The sequence below is a fragment of the Strigops habroptila genome, chromosome 1 (assembly GCF_004027225.2).
Source record: "Strigops habroptila isolate Jane chromosome 1, bStrHab1.2.pri, whole genome shotgun sequence".
Taxonomy (NCBI): domain Eukaryota; kingdom Metazoa; phylum Chordata; class Aves; order Psittaciformes; family Psittacidae; genus Strigops; species Strigops habroptila.
Window position 1 is genome coordinate 9,144,725 of NC_044277.2, and position 26,001 is coordinate 9,170,725.

At 41.2% G+C, this 26,001-nt stretch overlaps 1 long non-coding RNA gene across 1 annotated transcript; it reads right to left on the bottom strand.

Moving 5' to 3' along the window:
- Window positions 1-5,010: 5,010 nt before the first annotated feature.
- LOC115616792 lies at window positions 5,011-23,978 on the bottom strand. The gene is made up of 4 exons (XR_003994393.1): window positions 23,968-23,978; window positions 18,897-18,900; window positions 7,501-7,508; window positions 5,011-5,163 (listed from the first exon to the last, which is right to left on the bottom strand). It is a non-coding gene; the product is annotated as an uncharacterized LOC115616792 (long non-coding RNA).
- Between the last annotated feature and the right edge of the window lie 2,023 nt (window positions 23,979-26,001).

The window sequence follows — 26,001 nt, forward strand, 5'->3', positions numbered from 1 at the left end:
AGAAGTGGCTTGGTGAGCGCTTCCACCAGCTCCTTCAGTACCCTCGGGTGGATCCCACCCAGACCCATAGACTTGTGTGTGTCTAAGTGGTGTAGCAGGTCACTGATGATTTCCCCTTGTACTATGGGGCTTCATTCTGCTCCCTCGTCCTTGTCATGTAGCTCAGGAGGCTGTGTACCCCAAGAACAACTGGTTTTACCATTAAAAACTGAGGCAATGAAGACATTAAGTACCTCAGCCTTTTCCTCAGCCTTTGTCACCCTGTTTTCCCCCCCATATCGAATGGAAGAGCAGATCTTGTCTGTCTGCTCTGCAAGTCCACCGAGCCTTGGTTACAAGACCTTATTTTGCTAGATTAATTTGGCATCTAATCTTTTCCTTTTTATTTAATTCCTCCAGTTTCCCAAATGCCTTCTTTTTCTGTTCTTTGAATCTTCACCATTTTGAATGCACAATGTACAATGCCCTGTGTACAGTGATGCTCTGGATACGTAGATAAGACTGACACCTCTCGGTTAAATGATCACTTTGCTTCTCTCAGTTTGTTTATGCAGACTAAAAGTTTCAGTAGTAGCTTGTTGAAAACTTGTAGATTTCTAATGAATAGGACAGAAAGGAAGAAAGCATCTCCTGATCCAAACACTGTCAGCTCTACCTACAACTTCCCACAGATATATTTCTCTCTCTACATTTCATTCAGCATCATTAATTTTTAATTTTCCTCTAACCACTGCCTAAAACAAAAATCATTTTCATTGGATCATTTTGCTTCTATTCCTCTAAACCAGACCCCATTTTGTTATTTGCTAGCAGCTTTGTGTCCTTTTATCATTATTACTTTCTCCTGCCCGATGTTCACATTACCCTTTAATTTAATAGTCTATTAACAAGCAGCCTACTCAGCCTTCTTAGGCCATTAACATGGGTGTTAACCAAGATTGAGTGTAACAGTAACCCATTAGCCATGTCTTCAAAAATGCTGCCATTTCAGTGATTTTTTTAACCAACTTGCCTGCAAAGACATTTTGAGTTAATGTTTTGGGTAAGAAGTATTCACACACCATTCACAATATCTCCTTGAAATCCAAAGCTGATTCTCACATTCCATTGTACATCTGGATCCTGATGTTGAAGAGAGATGCAGAGGGCAAATCTTTGCAGTGTAATTCTGTCACAAGACAAGTCTTCAAAACATGTCCTATGCTTTTTTTTTTGCACAGTGTCAGTATTTTCTTCATTTCAGGACACTTGCATCACTCTGTTTGCAGGTAAAGGAACAGCAATTGCCAGGATCATTTTCCCTTCATCTGAGCATTCTTCTCTAGATTTTCAGAGCTATCCCAATTGCCTGATGCTTTTCAAGTTCTGGTGGGTTTCACCCGGATGAATGTATTTCTTTGTCATTCAGACCATGCCTCAGCTCAAGGGAGGTGAGAAGAAGAAAGAGCCTCTTTAATACCTGATGTGGCTGCTGAACCCTGTATCTGGGCACTGAGCACATGGGAATTGAAGGCAGTTGTGGCTCTGAGAGGCACTATTCAGCAAAATAGCACAATGACTCTTTTTCTACTGCTGAGATGCTGTAGAAGATCCCATGACCTTTAGGTGGGTGACTGATGGCTCTCACATGTGTGGCACACCTGAGGACCTGAGTGCCTCTGGGATTTGATTCTCCCCAGACCTTCACCATTGCATGAGTTCAGGACACCTCAATGTCACCCCTTTATGAAAAACTGAGTGCAGATTCAGGACCATTCCTTTCTAGCTGATGTCTGCATTACCTGAGCCACAAAGCTGTGCATTAATGGCTACAGAGACCTGGCAGATGTCTCAGCCTTGAGGTGACCCTTGAGCTTTAAACCATATGGTTTAAAAGCTTGGCTAAGAAAGGCTAATTAGTTTTGGGAGATATTCTTCTATGCTTTTAATTGATTTTATGCTAAGAGATTAAGGCTGTGAGAGGTTTAGATTTTCAGATAGCAGAGAAACTATTTATTCACAGGAATAGGAGGCTGAACAGATTTCTACCTAGCTCTGTGAGTGGGAAAATACATTCTAAACCTGTGGTTAGGTGGCTTGAAGAACAGCAGCACTATTATACATGTAGTAGTTTTAGAACAGGAAATGATCTGTGTAATAGACCCCTAATTCAACCACCTGCTTTAATTAGGAAAGAATGTAATTAACATTGAAATCACTGCCTTGAGACAAGTTTTACAGGAAGAATAAGCCACTGGTCAAATTCAAAAGTTAAGGATATTTAAATGGCCATTTCACATCCAGGAAGCACTTCTGAACTACCAAACAGTGACTTTTCATACTCTCGACTAGTTATATTTTATTCTTTTCTTGTTGCATAGGAAACATTAGCAAAAAAACCATATCTTGTCATCTGCTCAGAACTAGCCCTTCACAGATATTCACAGAAAACTCATCCAGCCTTGCACAGAGACTGTAAGTCTCTGCTCCTTAAAGTGAGAGAAGTTTCTGCAAAAACTTGCGTATACTTCTTAAACATCTTTCTCAGATGTCTCAGCATACAAGCTCCCATTTGTGCACCTCAAGTCTAGGAATACTTTCTGACAAGATCTGAACTAGCACACTAAGGATGTGTATTTTACAGAACTGGTAAAATAGGCATTCTCTAGAGAGATACATCAGTATTTGGCAGCCCCTGAAGAGGACTCATTTTATTCCAGCAGAAGTCTTCCCATGACAGGGATGTAAACCATGACTCTCCTATCAGTTTATAACAAAAAGAATCTCACACTTAATGCCTAACTAAGGCTTCTCTCCTATCTCATTAAACCAGCTGGTGCCTTCCTGTGGTTTGACTAGACCCCAACCAGCTACACAGAGGTTATGATTAATGTTGAACATTGGTAAATTCAATACAAATGGCAGCATTGGTAGTAACTGACTATGAGAGTTTTTAGTCCCACAAGCAACTGGTTGAAATTAATTCTACTTGAAGACTTCTGGACCTGGTTTATTTCTACATCAACCCATGGGTAGGATGATGTAGGTCTACACTGTCAAAATACCTAAGCTCTAGAACTGTAATCCATGTCATGTGGTAATTGGGCACAAAAAGCTATGGGAGAGCACAGTGAAGTACTAAGAACAGAGTTTAACTGACAATGTATCTGTCTGCTCACTCATGGACTGTCACCTTGCAAGCCAGACCCCAAGAAGGAATTCATCCCGACTGTTGGCATCTATCTTGACCAGCTGCCTAAGTGATCTTGTAATCAACTGCAAGTCAGTGGAGCTTGGCTGGTGATCCAGCTGGTCAAATGTGTGCGCCTCCTTTCAGGGAGACAAATCACACCCCACACCCCATTCATTCTACTGAATAGATCTCCACTAAAACTAAGCAAGGTAAATCCCTCCACAGAGATCTCCATCCTGGCATTTACGGGCAGTGGGTACCATACAGTGCTGCTGGTAATGTAATGCAAAGCTGAACTGGAGGATTCCTGGAGGAGGTCAACTCTTCTGTGCAAGGAGAACTGCAAGGTCAGAGGTCTGGTTCCATCTTTTCTATTCATCCTCTCTAGTTAATGTTGAAGCTGATATTAATGTACTACTCTTCAGAAACTCCCTTTTTGTCGTTGCTATTAATATGATGGCTATCATTCAAGCAGAATTCTATTTTCATAAGGATATCATACAGAAAATTAAAGATGATCTCTTATGGCTGCTGGAAAAAAGTTCCTCTCTATTATCCTTCATTATCATAATGAATCGTCACCACTAACAAGAAGCTGTGTAAAATGAGGTTTAAAAATATCCTGCTTGTCAAACTAAAGTTAATCAGGTCATCCCTAGGGATGGAAAGATTTTAGTTTGTGGTGTCTATCAAACCCTCAGCAAGGGAAATAACCTGTACAGGTATGTTAAAAGTGAGACTTCAGCCTGCAAAGCCAGGACAGCTTCTTCATTAACAGAAAGAGTGTATCCCCAGATAAGATTTGTCTCCTTTAAATTCTGTCTTTTTGAGGTCACGCAGCAGTTTTACTGTAAACGGAAGACTGCTGAGGTGTTACATCTGTATTACTTTAAAAAGTAATTAAATGTACATCCAGCAGCTACTGTATGAAAAACCTATTTATTTTAAGAAAGATCATAGAGAATGTCATAAAGTCATAACTGACCTGAGGCCTGAGATGTTGCTTTACTTACAGGATCAGCCTCTAATACATATTCTACAGCTCTGGCCCATGGAAAGCTCCCTTTGACCTTTTACAGTGTTAGTTTTGACCTACACAAAGATAGAAGATCCAAGGTCCAATCCTTCCAAATCAATTAACGTGGTTGCTTCCTCAGCCCACACAGAGTGGGATTTACAAATTTATCTTTTGATAACACTGTATAAGCTCCTAGAAGTGCAGCATGACAAAAAAATTAATACCTTGCTGCAATACTATTATTTACCAACCATATACCTACACCTTCTTTAAAATCCTGGAAAAACTGCATAGCATTAACATTCATGTTGCCAGGGTGTTTTATGAACCTCTCACTATTACATAGTCAGCAATCAGTGAAGATATTTCACTCAACTAGCAATTAAATTTCTTGCCATCTAATCAAGATAACTGTGATTGACATTGCTGCATCTTCAGATGAAACAGATTAAGTTTTCCTCTCATTAATTTATGAAGGCAATGCCTTATGCAACACCACATTAGAACTTCTCCTCACACATCACATACAGATGTATCTGCTCATAGTACACAAATACCTTTTCTTACAAAGAAATGATAGTTTTATCCAGAAGATTCACACCCTGAAAACCTAATGTAAATTCATAGAATCATAGAATCACATGGTTCCATGATTGATTGGGTTGGAAGGGACCTTAAAGATCACCTAGTTCCAACCTCCCTGTCATGGGCAGGGACACCTTCCAACTTGACCAGGTTGCTCCAAGCCCCATCCAACCTGGCCTTGAACACTGCCAGGGATGGGGCAGCCACAGCTTCTCTGGGCAACCTGCGCCAATGCCTCACCACCCTCATAGTAAAGAATTTTTTCCTAATATCTAATCTAAATCTAACCTCTTTCAGTTTAAAACCATTCCTCTTTGTCCTATCCCTATGTAGCCCTGTAAAAAGTCCCTCTCCAGCTTTCTTGCAAGCCCCCTTTAGGAACTGGAAGCTGCTCTAAAGTCTCCCTAGAGCCTTTTGTTCTCCAGGCTGAAGAACCTCAGTTCTCTCAGCCCATCTTCACAGGAGAGGTGCTCCAGCCCTCTGGTCATCTTCGTGGCCCTCCTCCGGGCTTGTCCACATCAGTCTTATGCTGGGAGCCCCAGAGCTGAATGCAGTACTGCAGGTGGGGGCTTATGAGAGTGGAGTATTTTATGCAAAGCGAAATTAACAAGAATGAATTTTGGAATCACTTCACTAGTTCTACTTGGTTAATGATGCCTCAAAAGCAATAAAAGTGCATACAAAATGAATATAGTTGCTTAGCTAAATCATTTTACACAAGCTGAGGAACAATGGGAATTAAGAAAAAGGGGAGAAGTTTTAGCCATGGGAATTGAAACTGCCAGATGTTTATTGCAAACAACTGGAGCAGGCTAAATGCTGGAGTTAGCAAGACTTACTCTTTCACCAGCTATGTAGATGGTCAGCTGAATCAGCACCTCAGCAGGGCACATGTAGGTGTGATATGTGAAAACTGGGAAATTATTTTAAAATTTCTCACATGACAGTCTCATAAACAAATGCAGTATGGTCTCTATTAATCCACCTTTAAGTCTCTGACCAATCTGTTGGCAACTGCCTTGTAAAGTGAAACTTTAGAGATAGTTATAGAGCCCAAGGAACAAGCTTTCACCATGACTGTGACTAAATTAGCTTTAAAATTTGTTTTCTTATTCCCTTAAGGGTTGAATCATTCACTGCCTCCCTAATATAATTTTCCACATCTCCAGTCAGTAATCTTAACAGAAGATATCTCAATTAGAGGTTTTCCTAATCTTTGCTGCCAGGTCTGACCGATGTTCTACTTTTGTTCAATAGCTCTTCATCATGTGTCAAGGCTACTTCCTCCCTTGTGTTTGATGGCTTACCTGTCTTACATGGATACCACATCCGGTTTGCAGGGCTCACTACCTAAAAAATTAAAATGTGGCTTAAGAGTAACCATGAGTTTGACTTTCTGTTACCCTTCCAATTTCTGGTGGCTTTGTTTCCAAGCATGTCCTCATCTAGGTAACACCATTTCACCTTGTGGAGGAAATTATGACATTACTCTCAAGGGTAACTGATTGGTTATGTTTCTGATTTTAGATGAAAGTAATATATTATAATTAATGGAGAAAAAGAACATTTTAGCTTCATCTCACTATGTCAGATCTTTTAAAATTCCTTTCAAATCCAACTTCATGAGACCAGAAGGAACCTCACTTTGTATAGTCATTTTCATGACCTGTGGAATCAAAAAGAATACATTTGTCCACTTGATAGTGATTTTCCACCCCTGTGAAGTGCCACATGCCGGAAAGGAACATGACAACTTATTTCCTGCGCAGAGCAAGACAGGAGCAAAGGAGGAATTGCAATGTAATGTGACAACTTTCCCAGAGCCCTAATGAAGGGGTTCAGTGAACCACCTCCAGTGCATATGGCTGAGCCAAAAGACTCGATCCAACCACAGCGATTAAAGTTCAGATAAATAATTTAGTAATGGGTTTAGCAGGGGATTTTACTCACCAGTGTCACACATGCATTTTTTCAGAGGCAGTCTGTGTGTGGTTTGTTTTTACTTTCACTGCCATCGTAATTCCTCAGCCTTTTGGCATTGCAGGGAGGCAACTGCACCCATAAAAGTGTTACAGCTTCAGCCAGCCTCTCCTCCTCATCAGCACACCCTTTGCTGACTTCATGCAAGTTCCTGAAAGGTTTCACAGGAGAACTGTTCATTGTCCTGTCCCAAAACAAAGCAATGGTCTCACAGATCACAAGTGTATCTACAAATGATTGGAAAAGCTCTAACACAACAGGATATATAGGGCCCTATCCTATTCATACTGCTAGTTGCTAAGAGGAGCGTATAAAGAAGGCCATATGCCAAATGAAATAAAGTACTTTGCACAGTTAAGAGCAGTGATTAAAATACTGCAGCTGCAGTATAATCTGATTCCCACTGCCTTTTATTCATTATTTGATAGATCCCATATCAAGTCTCTACCACAGCTCATACGCCTCTTGATTCACTACTGCAAGCATTGCCATTGAAGATAACGATATTATTATTTTATTAGATTCTATACATAACAGAGTCAGGCTGGTGGTATATCTTAGTGGTCTCTTGGCTCCACCTAAAGATGAAGAAGAGGCTGACCTGGCTCAGAGGCATAACCAACCTGTGGAGAGAAAAAGTCAAGAGGAAGGAAAGAAGTCCTCCTTTGGAACCTGCATGTGGGATCAGCCCTTCTCTTCCTACCTTAGGCTCATGTAGCCACTTTGCACTGGGGAACAAGCCCACAGACTCTCCTCCTTGGGAAAAACACCCAGTGTTTAGCATTACATATGTTATATATTAGCTTAAATAAAGGATAACATAAATAGAAACATGTTTTGCAGCCAAGATCTAAGAATATAGGGTTCTAAATATGTGGGCTCTGTTCTTTTATTTTTTATCTAGTGCTGTTGGATTGATATATCAAATTATTTAGGCTGGATTGATTAACTAGAATCTCTGATTTTCCTCTAAATCTTACAAACTTCTTTCTCTGCCTGAAGCATGGCACAACTGTTTTGCTTTCCCCCACACACCCCATATGCACTGCAAGGCATAAAGTTAATATGCTCTTTGCAAACGGCATCGTCAGCTAGGTGATATTGGAATGACTCCAAAAACCTTAGCAAGTGCAATGTGCTCAAATCTCTTTAACAGCAGAAGAAGCCTTTAGGGATAAATATTAAACGCGGTGTGGTGGGATTTAGCTCCCCGCCTCCTATTACCTTTCATGGGAGGCACACAGCTGAAGCTTTCTGCACCATGTTAAAAATTTAGGCGTTGATGTTTAAATATTGAACAAAATGTTTAATGTGAGAACATCAGTTGCTCTTTCTTTGTTGTTCAGCCACAATCAAAAGGGGACGGAAACAGTTTATGGGCTTTCATATTGCCTCCTTTCACAGATGCTGTTATAAATGAGGACACCATTCGGGCAGCTTGTGGCCCCCAGCCAATGGCACAGAAATGCCAATTTTAATTTCTTTCGTAGTTCATAAATGCGCATACAGGGAACGTTAAAATTCCCGCCCCAGCTTTCAACATTACATTGTGCTACAGGATGACAGATTGCAGGAGAAGACAAAGACATCAAATTAGCATCTCAGGAGGGAAGGTTCTGCCTCCCACCCAGTTTAGAAATCACTGGTTGATGGGAGTATGGGTCACTTTGGAAAGCACAGCTGCTATATAAACAACAGGAGTAAGAATCATCCCTGCATGTGGACCAGAGAAATTTAGGTGTTCTCAGGATAACTGTCTACGTGCACCACGGGCCAGCAAACAGATTTAGATATATCCTTTACAGTGCATGCAGATCATGTCCAGTCATACCCAAACATTAAGAGTAGAGGAAGTCCTGAACCCTTTCTGAGGCAGTCACATGGAGGCACACCACTCCCTGATTGCACCTGCACTGGGACCAAATCATCTGGAGAATGAACTTAGCCACCCATGTCATGCATTTCCTTGCATGGCTAGGTTATGGCAGTATGCATAAGAACCCACTGAATCAGAGCACTATGGTGGCTACTGTATGAACTGGAAGTGTCAATTGGATTTGACAGTATGGATCTCACTCTGAAACCCACTTTTTTTTTCTAACAATGACTGCTTCAGTTCAAATTTGCAAACTGTCAGCTTTGCTGGAGGAGTCCTTTTCTTGCATGTTCTTTAGCTTATCATTTTCCATGACATGTATGCACTGTAATAGTAAAAGTGTTATCCTGAGAACAGTGTTCTGTGGGTGCTCTCCTGAAAAGTGAATCTTCCTTATCCTCAGTTCTGCTGTCACTTGGCAACCAAGAGGATAACCAGGGATATTCTAAATATTATCCTGTCAAGGAGATCAAAACACAAAATGCACAATGAAATTGTTAGGGAAACTACCTCATCTTTTTATTTTTTTTTTTTTTTCTCTTGCTTCATCACCTCTCAGTGGCAGATGCAAAAAACATTGTTACTTATAACGGATTTATACTTCAGCCTAAAGATCTAGAAAATAGCCCCAGGGACAGATGTCTTTTAATACTTTTAAATTCAAAAATCATCCAAAGAGATATGGAGATGTATGCTGAAGACAGGGCTATGGCTTAGTATAATATCACTAGTAATATCCTTTACCTCCTGATGTTGTGACGTGAGCAAAGGTTGTGTTCACAGAGATCAGCAAAACTTCACCTGCTGGAAGGATTACTTAGAAAACACAGCAAGATTAGGTCTATGGAAGAGTTTTAAAGAAACAGGGTATCATAGTAGATAAGGACTATGGACAAGGAGCTGGAAGAATTTCGTCTCACTGACTTAAGCCATCATTATTGCCTTGTGATTTGACTTCCTGAATCTCTCAAGCCCCCAAGTATCACTCAGTGATTCTGTTGCACATTCATGACTGAGTTGTTAGAAAATACGTTTTCAGAGAGGCAGAGTGGCCCAGAGTATGCATTTAAAGGGTGATGGTTATTTAATTGCACTGTAAAGGTTTTCAGTGTTTAATTATCCACCAATACATGCTATTTTATTTTGAGTCTGAATGTGACTAGCTTTAAAAAAGACTGTTTTCTCTCCTTTTCTATTACATTAAACAATCTTTATAGTGGTCATCTTTTCCTCATGGAAGCATTTACACTCTGTCATCAAATCATCTTCTCACCTTCTTTTTTGCTAATCTTCTCTATTGACCTTCTTTAGTTTCCCTCCCTAGCGCTGTCTCCAAACTTTCCTCAGGCCGTTCTGGAACCTTTGTTTCTTAGAAACTAAAGAAAGTTAACAAAAAATCTACAAACTTTATGTTTTGTGGAATCCAACATTCTCCAAGTGCAAACCTTAGCACTGGGCTCAGTATCCTCGCACTGAGCTCCTCATGCAAAGTTAATATTGTCTTCCTTTTCCTGACTAACATTTCCTTTCCACAGTTAGGTATGAGGCTTAGTATTTTTAGCTATTTGTTACAAAAAGAGCCTGTGTTCATCTGGTGACCCTTAGGGAAGTCTGAGCTGCCTTTTTTAAAAAACAGTTTTTCATTATGAAAGTGCATCTCATTCACTATGATGAACCTTAATGGAGCCTGTGTTAAATGACATGTTGTACTAGTCCATCATGCATATGTTCTAGGTCACACTATACAATTCATCTTCCCTTAGATAAACTTATCAGACTTTTGGTCATTCTACATCTTTACTGCTTTCTGCTTTGTCGTTTCTTCTGGGTAATAACTAGCACCCATAGACTATAAGGTTAGAATGGACTTCAGTAGGTCATCTAATCCATCCTGCTGAACCCAGGCAATTAATATCTAAGAAAAGTACCAATCAGGTGATTGATCAGTGACTGTCTGTCTGACTGAAGACTCCAGTTTCACAGCTAGCAGTGCACAAAGGCAAGGGAAGGCATGACCAGCATTTCCATCTGCCCATCTTGAATTCTTGGCACAAGCAATCAGTTACCTGCTATCCAAGGCTGAGTCAATCAGTCTTGGGATGGAAGGGACCTACACTGGAGCAGTTCGTGAAGAACTGCAGCCCATGGGAAGAACTCACATTAGAGAAGCTGGTGGAGGACTGTCCATCTGGGAAGGGACCCTACACTGGAGCAGGGGGCGAGTGTGAGGAGAAGGGAGTGGCAAAGACAGTGTGTGATGAACTGACCACAATTGCCATTCCCCTTCCCCCTGCACCACTGGGGAGGAGAAGGTGAAAAATTCAAGTGATGTTGAGCCCAGGAAGAGGGTTTTATTTGTCATTATCCTGCTCTGATTTGATTGGCAATAAATTAAACTGATTTCCCCAAGTCTGTTTTGCCCATGACGGAAAGTGGTGAGTGATCTCTCCCTGCCCGTGTCCTGACCCATCGAGCCTTTTGTTATATTTTCTCTCCCCTGTTGAGTTGAGCAGGGGAGTGAGAGAGTGGATTTGGTGGACACCTGGCAGGCATCCAGCCAGGGTCAACGCACCACAATCAAAAATGTTAGTCGCACTTTTTTTCCCCCTTAAACTATCTTTGTAAATACTCTAAAAAAATATTGGGAATGTACATTGTGCTACATTAAAAATATGTTTTTGACATAACCATTAATCTTAATATGGATTAAGATTACCCATTTGTAAATCTTCACTTCAAAAAAAAAAAAAAAAGAAAGAAAAAAAGGTATATTATAGGAAATTGTAGGTTTTGTAAGGAGTTTTTGGAGCTTTATGTTTTGTAACCCAGCTGAATGAGATTCATTTAGAGCTTCAAAAACCAGCTTGGTACAGTTTCTTAGTTTGCTTTTTCCTTGAATCTTCTATATCCCATCTGTTTCATTTTGCACTACTTCTTTTCATGTAGCACTTATATATTTTTCTATGTTGCCTTGCCCACTAATGTGACTGACCAGCTGGCCATGGATCCAATTTATCCAGCTGTTAAATGCTCCAGAGAGAGAGTATTTGTGTAAGAAAGGGGTACTAAACTGATTTGCAACCTTCACATAACGTTGTGAATATCTACTTTTAAAATAATCATTTTCCTGCTTGTTCCATCAGTGGATTAATGCAGTGCTTCTCACATCTCAAAGTGGTTCACAGCTTGTTGAGTATTAGTGATTAATTTATAGAGATGACTTCAGAAGACCAGCTTGGTTCATTCTATTTATTGACTGAAGCAATAAAAGACTGTAACTAATCAGCTTTAAAAAGATATGTGTTATGAAGTTCCTTTGCTCTTGTTCCTGCTATAAGCAGCAAATCAAAATGAAAACAGATTTTAAAAATGCACATTTATATTTCCAGTCACTGTTTGTTGGTTAATCGCATGTTTTCTGTAGCCTAATATAATCTCTATTTGACCATCGAATAAGCAGCTGTACCAATCTACTAAAATATTAATCATAAAGACCACCTACGGGCCTTCCTGTTTTCTAGCAGCCATCTGGCTGTTAGAGAAAACCTGGCTCCGAAGGGAAAGTAAGAAAAATGTAGAACTCCAAAATAGCTCATATTTGTGGGTGAAAAAAATTCAAGCTTTGGAGTTAACAATCTAACAACCTCCCTAAAATGCTCTGGGAAATATGAGATCTTGAAAACTTTATCCAGGCCTAATGCTGCATAGCAAAGCACCTTGGAAGTTCCTGACACAGCTTATCATAAGCACTTAAAACCTTATGCCAATGAATAGCCAAAATAATGGATGATAACAGGAGTAGCTGAGACAATATTTCATGTTTTGAAATAGGCAATAGGATTTTTTAATAACAGACTGTGACTTCATATATAAAAGTGCCTGTGTCAGACTTTAATTTAGTAGAAGTATGAATCCCGCAAGACGAACAGAGCCAAAAACCATTTAAAAACTACAGGCTGGTGTTATGAGCAGATCTTCATACTACCTGTTAATGGCCATTTTATTGTTATTTCACAGCAGTTTCTAGGTTTGGCTTGCAGCAAGGAAGAGAGGACACGGAGTTGTACCTCCCTCTTTAAAATGAGCCACCAGGCAGGTAGCACTGCCTTATACATCTCCGTAGGAGATTTACGAGTTGATAAAAGTTGTTCCTCCTTTCTCTGTATATGCATGTAACTGCACATTTGCACTTGGGGTTTTTTGCAGAGGGTTTTTATTTATGGTATAATTGCACTTTTTGCAACAGCACCTTGAGTAGTTAATGTTCTTTTGCAAAAGCCGAAAGTTATCTTTCAGCCTTGAATCTGGCCTCTTTAACAGATTCTCTTTAGGAGTTTTTTCACCTGTAAAACACTTTGTTGGCAGTTATGAGGATTAATGAGCCAATGTTATGAAAGTACATGGAAAGCAAAAAGTGCCATATTAAATGCACTATATGATTTGTATTACTACTTGTATGTTAAAGGCTATCAGGTGGGTATTTTCAGTCCTGTTATGTACCATTTGATGGAAATACTTTAACCAGACCAAGATAAAAGTAGTTTCTTGATAATAAATTTCATTGCTCTCATTTTCTTACCTCAAAATAAACTCAAACCTAAGAAATCTAAAACCCAAGACTGTGTTTTGAAAAGGGCCCTCAAATCTTTTTTCTCCATGGTCACCCAGAGTAGGCCATCTGGTGAGCAGCTACTCCCTAAGTGCTGACCAGAGGCCTGATTCAGCCCTGCAAGTTGTCACATGCCCTGTGAACCCTGTGGGATGAGGCAGGACTAAGATGTCCCCCATCCAGCACCACCTGGACTGCTTTGCCTTGCTTTTAATTGCTGACTGTGGGGGATATGTTTGAGAACCTGAAGAGAAGTTTAGCTGGGATATTGGGTCAAAGACAATTTATATGAGTTGAAGGAGGCTTTCCTTCTCTAAGGAGAAGATGATTGTTTGGAAGGAGTATCTGGAAACCAAGATCTGGGAACCAGGCATTCCCCCCTCTAATTGAAGGGATGAAAAGGAAAATATCTTTAAGAACTTAGTTTCTTTGTCCTCATTTTCCCTATCTGTTATTTTGCGCTCCCCACATATAGGTTTTGGGAGATAAAATGGATAATTTTAATGAATAATTTATAAATTATTTTGAGCATCCCAGATAAGGGATTACCTCACTTATCTGGGATGCTGGATTATCACTGGGTACCGTATAGTCATGGTGATAAAGAGGATCATCTTGACATTGACAAAGTTGACATTTTTGCCTCTTCGGTTTCCTATTCACATTCAGTTTGGAGGAAACTGGGTGATTTTTCCTGGAATGATGAGTTGTCTGCTTGGACACTTGTGTGTAAGCCTAGATGAACTATATCCAAAGCTCTACCTTGATCCATCTTTCCTTCTTTTCGAATCAGTAGGAAACCTCTTGCTGCCTGTATTAAAAGAAAGATGAGGTCTGTGTTCAACTGTTTTATCTCCAAACTACCTAGATTTCACTCTTGAAGATAAATCCGGTACATTTGCCAGACAGCTTTTTAGAAGACTGTGGCAATTAGAAATCCAGGAAGAACAGATTTGTTGCTCTATTCCTACAGCTGTCCCAGACACTGTCAGTAAAAAAAGAAACTGGCTGAGAACAAGATGGAAACTCTGAACTTTCAGACTTATCAGTTCTGGAAGTTCCTCATGAAAAAAACCCTGCATTTTCAGACCCAGCACTAGCCAGATGGAAAATGTCTATTTATTTAAAGACTAAGAGGTTTGTTTTATCATATTCAGAGTACTTTTTTTTTTTTTTTTTTGCCAAATGCTGATCTTACTTACTATGGTATAAATATAAAGATAGAATTTTTGTTTCATTTTGTTGTAGTATAAATATAAATACAGTGGTGGATACTACACAAGACCAGAACTTGGCCCAGCAAATGCAAATTTTCTTTTTTAAATTTACTCGTTTCTTGGGTAATTTTTCTTTTAATAAAAATTAAAAGATAAAAGAGTAAAAAGGTTAAAAAGTAATTCTGCTCTAATCCAGGGATGGTATATTAGACATTCCCTGAATTAAGAAACACATTACATGTTCTGCTTTCCTCCTTACCGTTTGCCTGGGGATATGAACTTGGATATGAATCACTGAGTGTTTGATTTTTCCATTGAACCAGACTCACCTGTAAAGCAAAACTGCAGTCATCAAAACATTACTTGAGAAAGAAGCCACCCAGGCTACCTGCGTGTGTATATCGATACTTGGCATCACAATTTCTAGGGCCTAGAGTGAACATGTGATGAAAAGCAGGATAAAAGGCCTCTGGAACAAATAAAACCCTTTACAGCATTGTGTTGATTCCTCTCTGAGGTCTGGTAGAAAGTCAGGTTTTTGGCTGGGAACTGAAGCCGTATTCAGGACATACAACCATTCACCATGGAATGAAAGCATGTGTTTCACTGCTTAGTGAAAGGGAGTCTAAATGGCTCTGGTACCAGGTCCACATCCTCCTGAATGCAAACGTCTTGGGATTTTGGATGTCGTAGAAAGAAATATTTATTTTTATTTCAACTAGCTCTGCCTTCCCTTTTTCATTTCTGTCTTGGTCCCTTTCTTATCTCTGCCTTGGGGACAAATGCAACACAAGTCTTCCTGTTCTGCTGACTACTGTGGAGGCCAGTGATGTTCACTGGTGTTTTGATTTTCCCAAAGAGAATCACAGAATCATGGAATGGTTTGGGTTGAAGGGACCTTAAAGATCATCCAGTTCCAACCCCCTGCCATGGGCAGGGACACCTTCCACTAGAGCAGGTTGCTCCAAGCCCCGTCCAACCTGGTCTTGAACACTGCCAGGGATGGGGCAGCCACAGTTTCTCTGGGCACCCTGTGCCAGTGCCTCACCAGCCTCACAGGGAAGAATTTCTTTCTAATATCTAATCTAAAGCTACCCTCTTTCAGTTTAAAGTCATTCCTCTTTGTCCTATCCCTATGTGCCCTTGTAAAAAGTCTCTCTCCTGCCTTCTTTTAGGCCTCCTTTAGGTACTGGAAGCTGCTCTAAGGTTCCCCTGGAGCCTTTTCTTCTCCAGGCTGAACAACCACAGTTCTCTAGCCTATCTCCATAGGAGAGGTACTCCAGCCCTCTGATCATCTTCATGGCATCCTCTGGTCTTGACCCAACAGGTCCACGTCCCTCTTGTATTGTGTGCCCTAGAGCAGCATTCAGTTCAGGTAGGGTCTCATGAGAGCAGAGTAGAGGGGGAGAATCACCTCTCTCGACCTGCTGATGGTCCTTTTGGTGCAGCCCAGCATGAAGGAGAAGAGGAGGATGGGAAAAGAAGCCTGTCTAGCATAGGAATGAAATCTTTTTTTCCCTCGCAAGTGCTCTCTGTGAGAAGAGGCTTGTGTTTCAGAGGCCTCGTCTGTCTGCAGGCAGGTCCTGCCATCACTAGGGCTCGCAAGAGAGCTGCTGGAGCCAGCCTTGGCTCGACGCAGGAATTGCTGCTCCCCTGCTAAGCCCAGGCTCTGCGTCTGACTGCGCCTGCCTGCTGCGAGGGAGAGACGGAAATCCTGGCACAGCAGGGAGGCTCACAGCCCTGGCTACAGGGAACCGGGGGGTGATCGGGTACCCAAAGGAACCAGGCTCAGAGGATGCTGACAGCTGTGGGTCATCGGGGCTCGGTCCTGCTCTGGTCTCCGCTGATTGCTGTCCTCCATCTGGGGGTGCTGTCACCGTTCCTGTGATGTTTGTGAGCTCCTACCAGGCCAACGATGGTATGACGTCTTTTCTTTAAGTTTCGTTCCCATACTAACCCCGACAGTGTGAAGAAAGGATTTTTCCAAAACAACGGCGCTGTTCCACCCAAATAAACACCTCTGAGCAGTGAAATGCCCTGTGATCATTTCATATTTAATCATATGGCTTCTCCTGGCACTGCGGATAGCACCACTGCTGGCATCAACTAAGTGTGCATTGCACCTTGACATCAGCACTGGCATTTCACTGTCATCCCCCTCCTGTTCCAGCATCCCTGGAGAGCACTGCTGGGAAGGGAAACATGACCAGCTGCATTCCTAAAACATATTCGAGGCCATTTCTGTATGCCATGTGTCTAGAGAGCTGGGACAACTTGACATAATTATTGTGCCAAACCCTTCCCTAAACAACACGGCTGCTGTCAGAAAGCTCTTCGGTAGGCTCTCACTGCCGGCTCTTACAGTTAGTTGGTTCATGTTTTCACATGTGCTGAGCTTGTGTAATCCCAGCCTAATGGTTGGACTTTATGATCTTAAAGGTCCTTTCCAATCTATTTGATTCTATGATTCTATGATTCATTTCATCGCAGCGTAGGTACGGTGAATTAAGAAGGTGCCAAAGCATCACAAAGGTAAATGGGATCACCCCCAGCTGGACTTACAAGAAGAGAGAAAAGTTCTCTTACCTACTCCTATTTAATTAACATCTCATTTGCATTTGGCTATGCATCTGCTCAGCTGCACTCCCAAAATGTGCAGCTCAGAGATATGGGGGGCCTGAAAACAGCGTTTGGGCAAACATTTATTTCACATTGCCCATTGTGTGCCTCGGGCCCTGCTAAGACAAAGAACTGATCAGAATGAGAGCCATGTGCTGGGATGATTAGTAGTTTACTGGCCACAGCAGTGGCTTGCGAGGGGCAAAGACATGGTTTGTCCCCCAGCCCTGAACCCTAAAGTGCCTTCCCATGTGTGAGGTGAGTGTCTGAGCACTATTTGGTGGAAGAGAGATGTAAAAGCATCTTGTTCCTGTTTTAAGACTTGGTTCCCTTGTGACTCTGTCATTCAGATGAGGACATTGCCCCTAGGAAATACACAGTTTTTGTCAATCCTAAAAATTGTTCATCACATTTAATTTAGTTGAAATTTCCCTTTGGGGGGACACAGATGATTCACTAGTAGAAAGTCAACCCAAGCTCAAGACTGCCTTAAAGAGGACAAAGCAACAGCCTCACATCCCTGCCAAAAGCAAGCTGACGTCAAAAGCCTTTACACCAAGCCTTCTCAGTGCCAGGACCTTCTCGGGCTACGTTTTAGTTGTCTTGGACCAGTCTTCTGAGTTAATGACTAAAGTAAGAGCACTTTCAGTTTTCTGAACCTGGTGGGTAGCATCTGTAATGCCTCTTGACCTCATCTCCAGCAGAGAGCACAAGAAGGTCCTGCAAGAGCTGTATATGGTGGCTCTTGTAAAAAAGAGTGTTCTGGGAGGAATGTGGAAAAGCAGAAAACATCCAGCAGCATCCAGGAGTTGCTGCAGCTGTGTGGCTGCAATGTGAAGCACAGAAAGCTGGAGAGCTGAGGAAGAAGAAGGGTCTTGCCCTGCTTTCTGTCCAAGCCACTCAAAAAGTTTGCAGGTAATCTGTGCACTTGTAAACCAGTTGACCCAGATAATAAATATAGGGACTTTATTGTCTTTCCATTTGTAGGCTACTGATAGGAACAGCTAAGTTGCTTATGGAAATAAGTAGATGAACCAGTAATAGTTCCATCCCTAATATATCACTGTATGAAACAAAAGATAGGTGCACTGGAGTGGTATGACTGACTCTCACACCAGGACTGTTTGAGCAAGAGGCAGAGTACAGCAAGGGGTCAAGGGAAGAAATCTAGGGGTTGTCCTGGTTTTGGATGAGGTAAAGTTAATTTTCTTCCTAGTAGCTGGTGTAGTGTTATTTGGATTTAGTATTAGAATGATGTTGATAGCACACCAATGGTTTTAATTGTTAAGTAGTGTTTATACTATGTCAAGGACTTTTCAGCTTCTCCTGCTCTGCTACTGAATAGGCTGGGGGTGCTCAAGAAGGTGCAAGGGGACAGCCTGACCCACGGGATATTCCTTAACATATGACATCATGTTCAGTATATAAATGGGGAGGAGTTTGCCAGGAGGGGCCAATCACTGCTCAGGGACAGGCTGAGAATTGGTCAGCGGTTGGTGAGCAACTGTATTGTGCATCAGTTGTTTGTTGAGTTTTCTCTCTTTTTGTTATCTTCCTTTTCGTTACTATTATTATTGCTATTATTATTGCTTATTGTTTCTATTATTATATTTAATTTAATTTCCATTATTAAACTGTTCTTATCTAAAACCATGGGGTTTATCTTTTTCTGTTTCTCATTCCCATCCCACTGGGGGGTGTGAGGGAGTGGCTGCATGGTGCTTGGTTGCTGGATAGGGTTAAAACATGACAGGACATAAAAACCCAAAGGATCATGTCGAATGGTTCCAAAAGCTCATCTTGCAGAGAAAATTAAAAACTTTTCTGTTAAGAACTGGGATGGTTCTTGGTTAAAAAAATAGGGATTTTATTACTAATTTCATTTCACCTGTGTTCAGGAAACCAGGATTTTGTACACTAAAAAAAAAATTAAATATTTGAGTCTATCATTTCACTTTCATCTTTAAAGAGACAAACAGCACTTTGAATTTTCCTGTCCATGTGGACTATGAAAGGCTGACACTTCTGATTCACAATGATTCTGCGAGCTATTGATCAAAACACTTGTAGAGCACTTGGAACTTCGTATTAATGACATCGTACCTGTGCATTTTATCACTTGTTTTACTGCAATCCTGGAAGCTAGACAGTTACATTTCTCTTCTCTGCACATTTTTGTCCTTTTACATTTCTGAAGCACTGCTCTCTGTTTGCTTTCTCTGCTGGTATTTAACCATGATGAAGTTTAACTTGCCATCTTTTTGTTTACATCCCTGTTCAGCAGCATCCTCATTCCTCACCTGTCAGCACACGACCAGGAACAGCAGAGTTTCAGAAACCACTGGTGCAAACGCCTCCCAGACCTTTATCAGAAGCAATTATTCACTCTGGGTCAGAACCATCTGTCTAGGTGCCCTCTTTCTAAATGTTATTCCCTTCAACAAACTTCTTGTTTGCCAAGCTGATGCACACTGACTAGATAGACATGAGAAAGTAACCTTCACAAAGCAAAGCAATCCTGAGTTCATGGTACAGAATGTTCAGTTATACATGATCTCCAAATTTTGCTTATGCAGACGGTTGAGAGCAGGTGCAGCTGCCTGTGGGAGAGGCAAGGTTCAGCACATTGATGAAGCATGTGTCAACACTAGAGCCCTGGGGACTTGCCTTCCCAGGCAGAAGGGAACAGAAACAAAAGTTCTTACAACCTTAACAACAAAGGTGAGGTTCAGCCTCCATGTCTTCATCCATCTCAAACTCCAAGTTTCCACAAGTCATTGGGAAAGCAGGACCAGGCACCACATCACTGAAAACTTTCTTCCATGATTCCTTCCCAGACATGCTCTTCTCCACTGAGTCCAGAGGGAACCTCACATTTGCCAGTTCACCAAGGGCTATCAGCTGGATCCTATGGTTGTCACCTTTTCAGCTTGGTAAGCAGATGCAACTGTGTCACCACCTCAGAACTCCCAGGGAATTCCTCCATCAGGGCTGAATTTGTATTCCCAAATACAAACCTTGCTGCCTACCAGTTCATCACTGGGAGACCACATTGGAGTGCAGCATCCTCCTCTTGATTCTGCTGTGGCAGTTTGTTCATGTGGGACATGTTCAGAGAAAAAACTCCACTTGCCACTTCTCAGCATGCTTAAATGAGGACCTTCTCCATCACTCATTTATGAAAGAAAAAAGAGCAGAAGACAGTTGCTGGACACACATACAGAAGCTAAAGGTCCTTCCTCTCTTCTTCATCCATCTCTCCCCAGGTTTTATGATAATTTTCAAGTGTTTTTCTGCATGCATAAATCTACCTGTGTTAAAAAGTAGAACTGACAATACTGGAAGTAAAATAAAAAACTCTTCTTCCAGTAGAGATAATAATACAGGAAAATGTTGTCTTTACAAACAGGCTTCATGTGTAATATCCAAATACAGTAATTAGAAAAGTAAATTGATTTACCAGCTGTTATGAATCAATACAAAGATGTAGAGGCCAAGAACTACAGGTACAAGCTGACATTTGGGTTTGTTTAAGGACTAATCTGCTCTTTTGATTTGTGCAAGGAAAAGAAGAGTGACAAGGACAGGGCAAAGGGAAAAAATCGCAGGACAAAGCCACAATGACCACAAGTCACTGTTCATTTAGGCAATCTTTTTGATAGACACAAGATCGAAGTCTGTCTAAATGAAAGCAATGAGCTGAGAAATTTGTTTATTCCTTATATCTCCTCCCACCTAGCTGAAGGACAACTTACTGCTCTGAAGTTTTGATTAGCACCTCTAAACTGCTAGTACTCTGCAAGCAATGAGGGAGGCAGTGCTTGGCATCCCTGACCTAGGATCTGCTGTGATCTGAGCCTGGTTTATCGTTTCCTGCAGGCAGCTCACTGCCTCCCTGGAGCAGTCCGGAGATCTGTGGGGATATTTTTAGAGCATTTCTGGTGACAGTCATTCAGTTTTCCTACGGACTGAAAAAAAAGACAAACAGACTGCCTTTGTAGTTAGAACAGGCTGGGGCCAACTGAGGCTCCTCGGAAACAAATGCTTTTCCCCTCCTCCTGTGATGAAAGGCAACCTTGAATTCTCTTATTTCTTCCCTTGTTGGCAAGGGTCATTTCAACCCTCAGCTGCTCCCTCAGGGCTGCCACAAGGCCACCGCACACTGACCCAGTGCAGACCAACCAGGGACAATAGCAGAGTGTGGGCTGTCACTAGAAGCAGATATACCTTTTCATCAACTTGCTCAAATCAGGCCATTACTTGCCGCAATCTTTCCTGCTGCCTTGCGTCAAAGCAAGGATTTGGGAAAATGACCATCTCTTAGTAGTCTCTCCTTTTGTCAATCTGAAGAGATGCTGAAGAGACAGGGACTGTTAACCTGAAGGGCTCCCAGGCTGGACAGTGTGGTGTCTGTACGACATTGAGAGTCATATCAGCAGACTCTGGCCAAGGTGCAGCAGCAGTTGCCATTGCCAAAAGGATGTGGGTGCTCTTTACCCCTATCAGTCCCTGATCAAGTCATTCCTGGCAAGAAGTAGAAATAATGTGCCATCCAAAAAAGCTAGAGGGTGTTTGTTCTGCCAGTTCTCACTGAAAAACAAGGAGGCATTCACCAAAACTGAAAAATGGAAGTTCAAAACCAGGTTTTCATACATCACATGCAATTAAGCTGTTTTCCCAGTAATACAGCAAGTTGTCAAGGTCTGGGACTCAGCAAGACGGTAAAGTGTACGAGCAACTGCCTGGCACAGTCTTGATATCCAAATTGCCCTAAACTGACTAAAGAGAGAGGATTTGAAAGAGCTGATTAACCTCTGTTTAAGGATTTGAAACAATTTGGCTATTAGAAACCAGGGTGACAGCTGGTTGAGGACAGGAACTTTCAGGTGACCACTTCAGAGCTAAACGGTCCTCTGAAATATCAAAAGTGGCCTTTTTACGAAATAGCTTGCATTTTATGCAACCTGTTTTATGAGAGGTGGACTGGAAGGACCAAATCATATTTGCTAACTTCTGGTGGAGTTTGTCAAACACTGATTAAACCTGGAATTGGGTGGCCAAGTGCCACATGTCTGTGATATCATACTAGCCTCATGGGATGTAGTGTCGGCTAAGACAGTGGCTGGATGTCACAGTTTTATCATTTATCAGTAGGCTAAACTGCCCTGATACCGATCCCTTAAAAAAAGGCCACCACCTTAGTTTTGCAGGTGAAAGCTGATACTTTAGCTCCTTTCCCAACAATGCAGTATGTGCACATGCATTCGGGTGTTATTGCATAATACCCATACATTTACAGAAGACTTTCTTGGACTAAAGCTGTTATATTAACAGCATTGCCTTCATGCATAAACAACACAGAGGACGTCTTGCAATAACATTTGTTGTTTATGGCAGCAGCCAAGAGCCTCCTGACTGCCTGTTCTGCCTGAGGGCAGCTCATGCCTACCAAATCACAGCCAAGCTACTCCAGAACATCTATTTATTAGTTTGCTGAGATTCAGGAACATGTAAGCTTTAACAACTCTGCTATGACTCAACATAAACAAGCACCAAAGATCTCATGTTAAATGAGATCTGTTCTCTAGTGCAAAGTGCAAGGTAATGCTTCTGCAGAAGTGCCTTGCTCTTCAGCTGTTGTAAACCTCACAGCTCTACTGAAATCAACTTTAATACCCCTTTCAGGAGTTTTATAGTCTAATGCTGGTTAAGATGCCTCAAATTAAAATAGGTTAAAATAAGTTATAAGAAGTGCTAACAAGTTTTATTCCTGGCTCTGCCACTGCCTTGCTTACTAAAGAAACTTATTTCACTTTCACTTCATTGTTCCCATCTGAAAAAAGATTTTAAGAACTTTTATTTTTCAAAGTGCTTTTAAACTTGCAGATAATTCACCATACAAGATTTAATCATTGTTATTATAACCTTGGCCTACCTTGAAAGCAAGGATTGTATTAAGCCAAAGATCTGTTTTGAAGACATTATTGTTGCTGAGATGGGTCAAAATAGCAATGTTTTTGCAAGAAGGCTACCAGGTAGCCTCACGTCTCATCATTTCTGTCTTGTAAGACTAGAGGGAAGTTAAATAAACACACAAGAGAGGCTGCATACAGTGAAACAGGGAACGTGTTTTACTGGGCCTGATCGCATTTGTTCTTTTTGAACTCGGTGGTGCTGCATGCCAGAAAACTTCCATTCATCATTGCCAATTCAGAGGTTCTTTGGCATTTGAAGTAAGTAGCAAAACAAAAGTATGATAGTGTTTAATAAATGGCACCCTGACAAGCCTGGGCCCATTTTTCTTTATATAAAGAAATACTGAGTTATTCTATTATTTTTTCTAATAGTTTCCTTCCTTTTTCCCCTTGTTCCCCATTGTTGGTTTACAGCAATATAGTGATCACTGGGCCAGTTTAAAGCTGATATTTTAAGACCTTTTTAAAGTCTATATCTTGAAGATAAATAGTAACAGTAGAATGATCTTTCTTTGTGTTCCATATTGCACATGAAAGAGCTTCCTGGAGAAAATACATGAGGGTGATCACACTTAGATCCAAGGAAAATATAAGCCAGAATTGCCTATGAAGCTCTTTAGCAGTGTAGCACTTAGGATTATAAGTAGGAAAGTAGTTGTTCATATAAGTACAAAGGGGGGAACAAAGTTTGGGGAAGAGGACATGTCTTCTGTCAGACCAGCTGACAAGGTCAGAGAAGATGATCTTCACTAGCTCACTTAGACCAGATGGCAATTATTGCAGATACCATAACACTCCTACTGCCAAACCATAAACATTTCAAACCAACCTGCAGAGCCTCACGTACTGAATACATAACACTCACAACTGGCTTCTGCCTCCTGTTACCCTACAGGTAGAACATACAGAGCATCACAGCCAGGACTTCCCACTCTCTTCATCAGACCTCCCAGGTTCTTTTCTTCCTGTGAAGGGGACTGTGCAGGATGCACTGCTTCACCATGGTGTGGAAAAGGAGCACAGGCTTGTGTCACAGCTGCTGATGTGCCATGAAAATGGAAACTGGTGTTTAAAGAAGCCCTGGCTGTGAACCTGACAATAAGCATGAGTCCTGGCAATGAGCAAACCTATCCATCAGGGTAATTCCTCAAACAGGGAAGTTGGTTATACAGATGTGTGTGATGCTAAACTTTGACAATTCTTACATGGACAGGACTTAACCCTCCATTTAGGGCCCAGCAGAAACAGAATGACTAGAATATAACTAACCTTTTTATGTTCTTTCTGAAACAACAGTCAGAACCATTGTATAGGTGGGCATATACCAGCCATGTGATTCTCATTAAGTGTAGGAACAAGCTATAAAGCCAGTTAGCTAGTCTGCAACACAGCGCAATGAAATGTCCAATGAGTATAAGAAGTCAGAACTGATAGTCTTTGTGCTCTGGCATGTTGTCTTGTGGCTGCTCCGTGGGTGGTTTCTGACCAGCTATATGCAAGTACTGTATTGCTTGTCAGACAGTATAAATACAAAACAGACAACATAACACAGATATTTTAGTGAGAAGGGTCAAAGCTCCTGGCTGAAGAAGACATGGGGGCTGGCTGAACATATACTACTAAAAGACAGCCCAGGCCAAGCATCATGTAACCCAACACATTGTCCAAGTCCCATGACCCAGTGTATAAGGTCTGGTGCACTTAAAGACAAGATATTTGTGAGGTCTAACAAATGAGCTATGTCTGTGTACAAACTATTAATGGTTTTCTTCAGCTATCTTGTTCAATGAAGCTTTTGGGATTTTATTTTATCAGAGCTGCTTGAATCAGCCCTGCATTACTGAGAGGTGAAGGAGATGCTCTTTTCCTCCACTGCTCCACAGCCTGGGTGGTCTTTGAAGCTGACCATTGCAAGAGTTGGACATTACAGCACTAAGTAGACTTAGAATATATTACCCATGAAAATTGGCTATGGCTTGCAGAAAGGAACAAGGGTCTTCCTAAAGTAAAAATGGACACTAGAAACATCCCAGCTTCTCCACCATTCTGTCCCATTAAGGGTCCTTAATGAAGTCATCATGATGGAATGTCATTTCAAGCATAACCTAGAAATTCTCTTAAATTCCTGGCCCCTGGGACTAGTGGAAATATAGTCTTGCCCTTTGCACAGTGTTGTGGGTAGGAAAATATGAATGTCATAAGGAAACTCTAAATTACTCCACCTCAAAATGGTAGGTGAAGTTCAACAGCTCTACCCCAAACACTACCTGTGTGAGGCATTGGCATACACAAGCCACTTAGGTATTCTGCTCCCTCTCATACCTTTGTTGTAGCTGTCACTCATATGTCAATAAAGATTGAAAGGGTTCAGCAAAACTTCATCTGTCTTTCTCCAGCAATAATCATCTGTCTCGGAATACTAGCAAGCTAGCCATCAATTCCATTGTGTTTCCCTTCTGACACTGATGTCTATTGAAACAGACGAGGAAAAAAATTCTTCACAATATTAACATTAGCACTTATATAAGCACCCCTAGCCAAAATTTTCAGAGCTCTTTGTGAACGCGAATTAATTAATCTGCATAGTGGAAATAGAAGTGAAGTGACAATGACTATTGTCCCCTTAGTTTTAAAGCAGGAGTGTACAAGCTGGTTTTGCATAAAATTATTTCTGGGTCAAGCCTTGTGTTCTTTGCCAGCATTAGTATTCATTAGAGACAAAAAAAATATGAAAGAGTGGATTAAAATTTGCTTTCAAAAATCACCTTGAAAAATAAGTCTTACAAAGAAAGAGCCAGTAAAAACGCAATAATACCTTCAGAGTTAATGAAATAGAAATAGCATTTTAACAAGTTTGGGTCAATAGAGCTCAGTCATGAAGGATTTTCATTGATGTTGCGCTACAATGGAAAGTCATTATAAAAATTTAGATGTATTCTATTTTACAAGA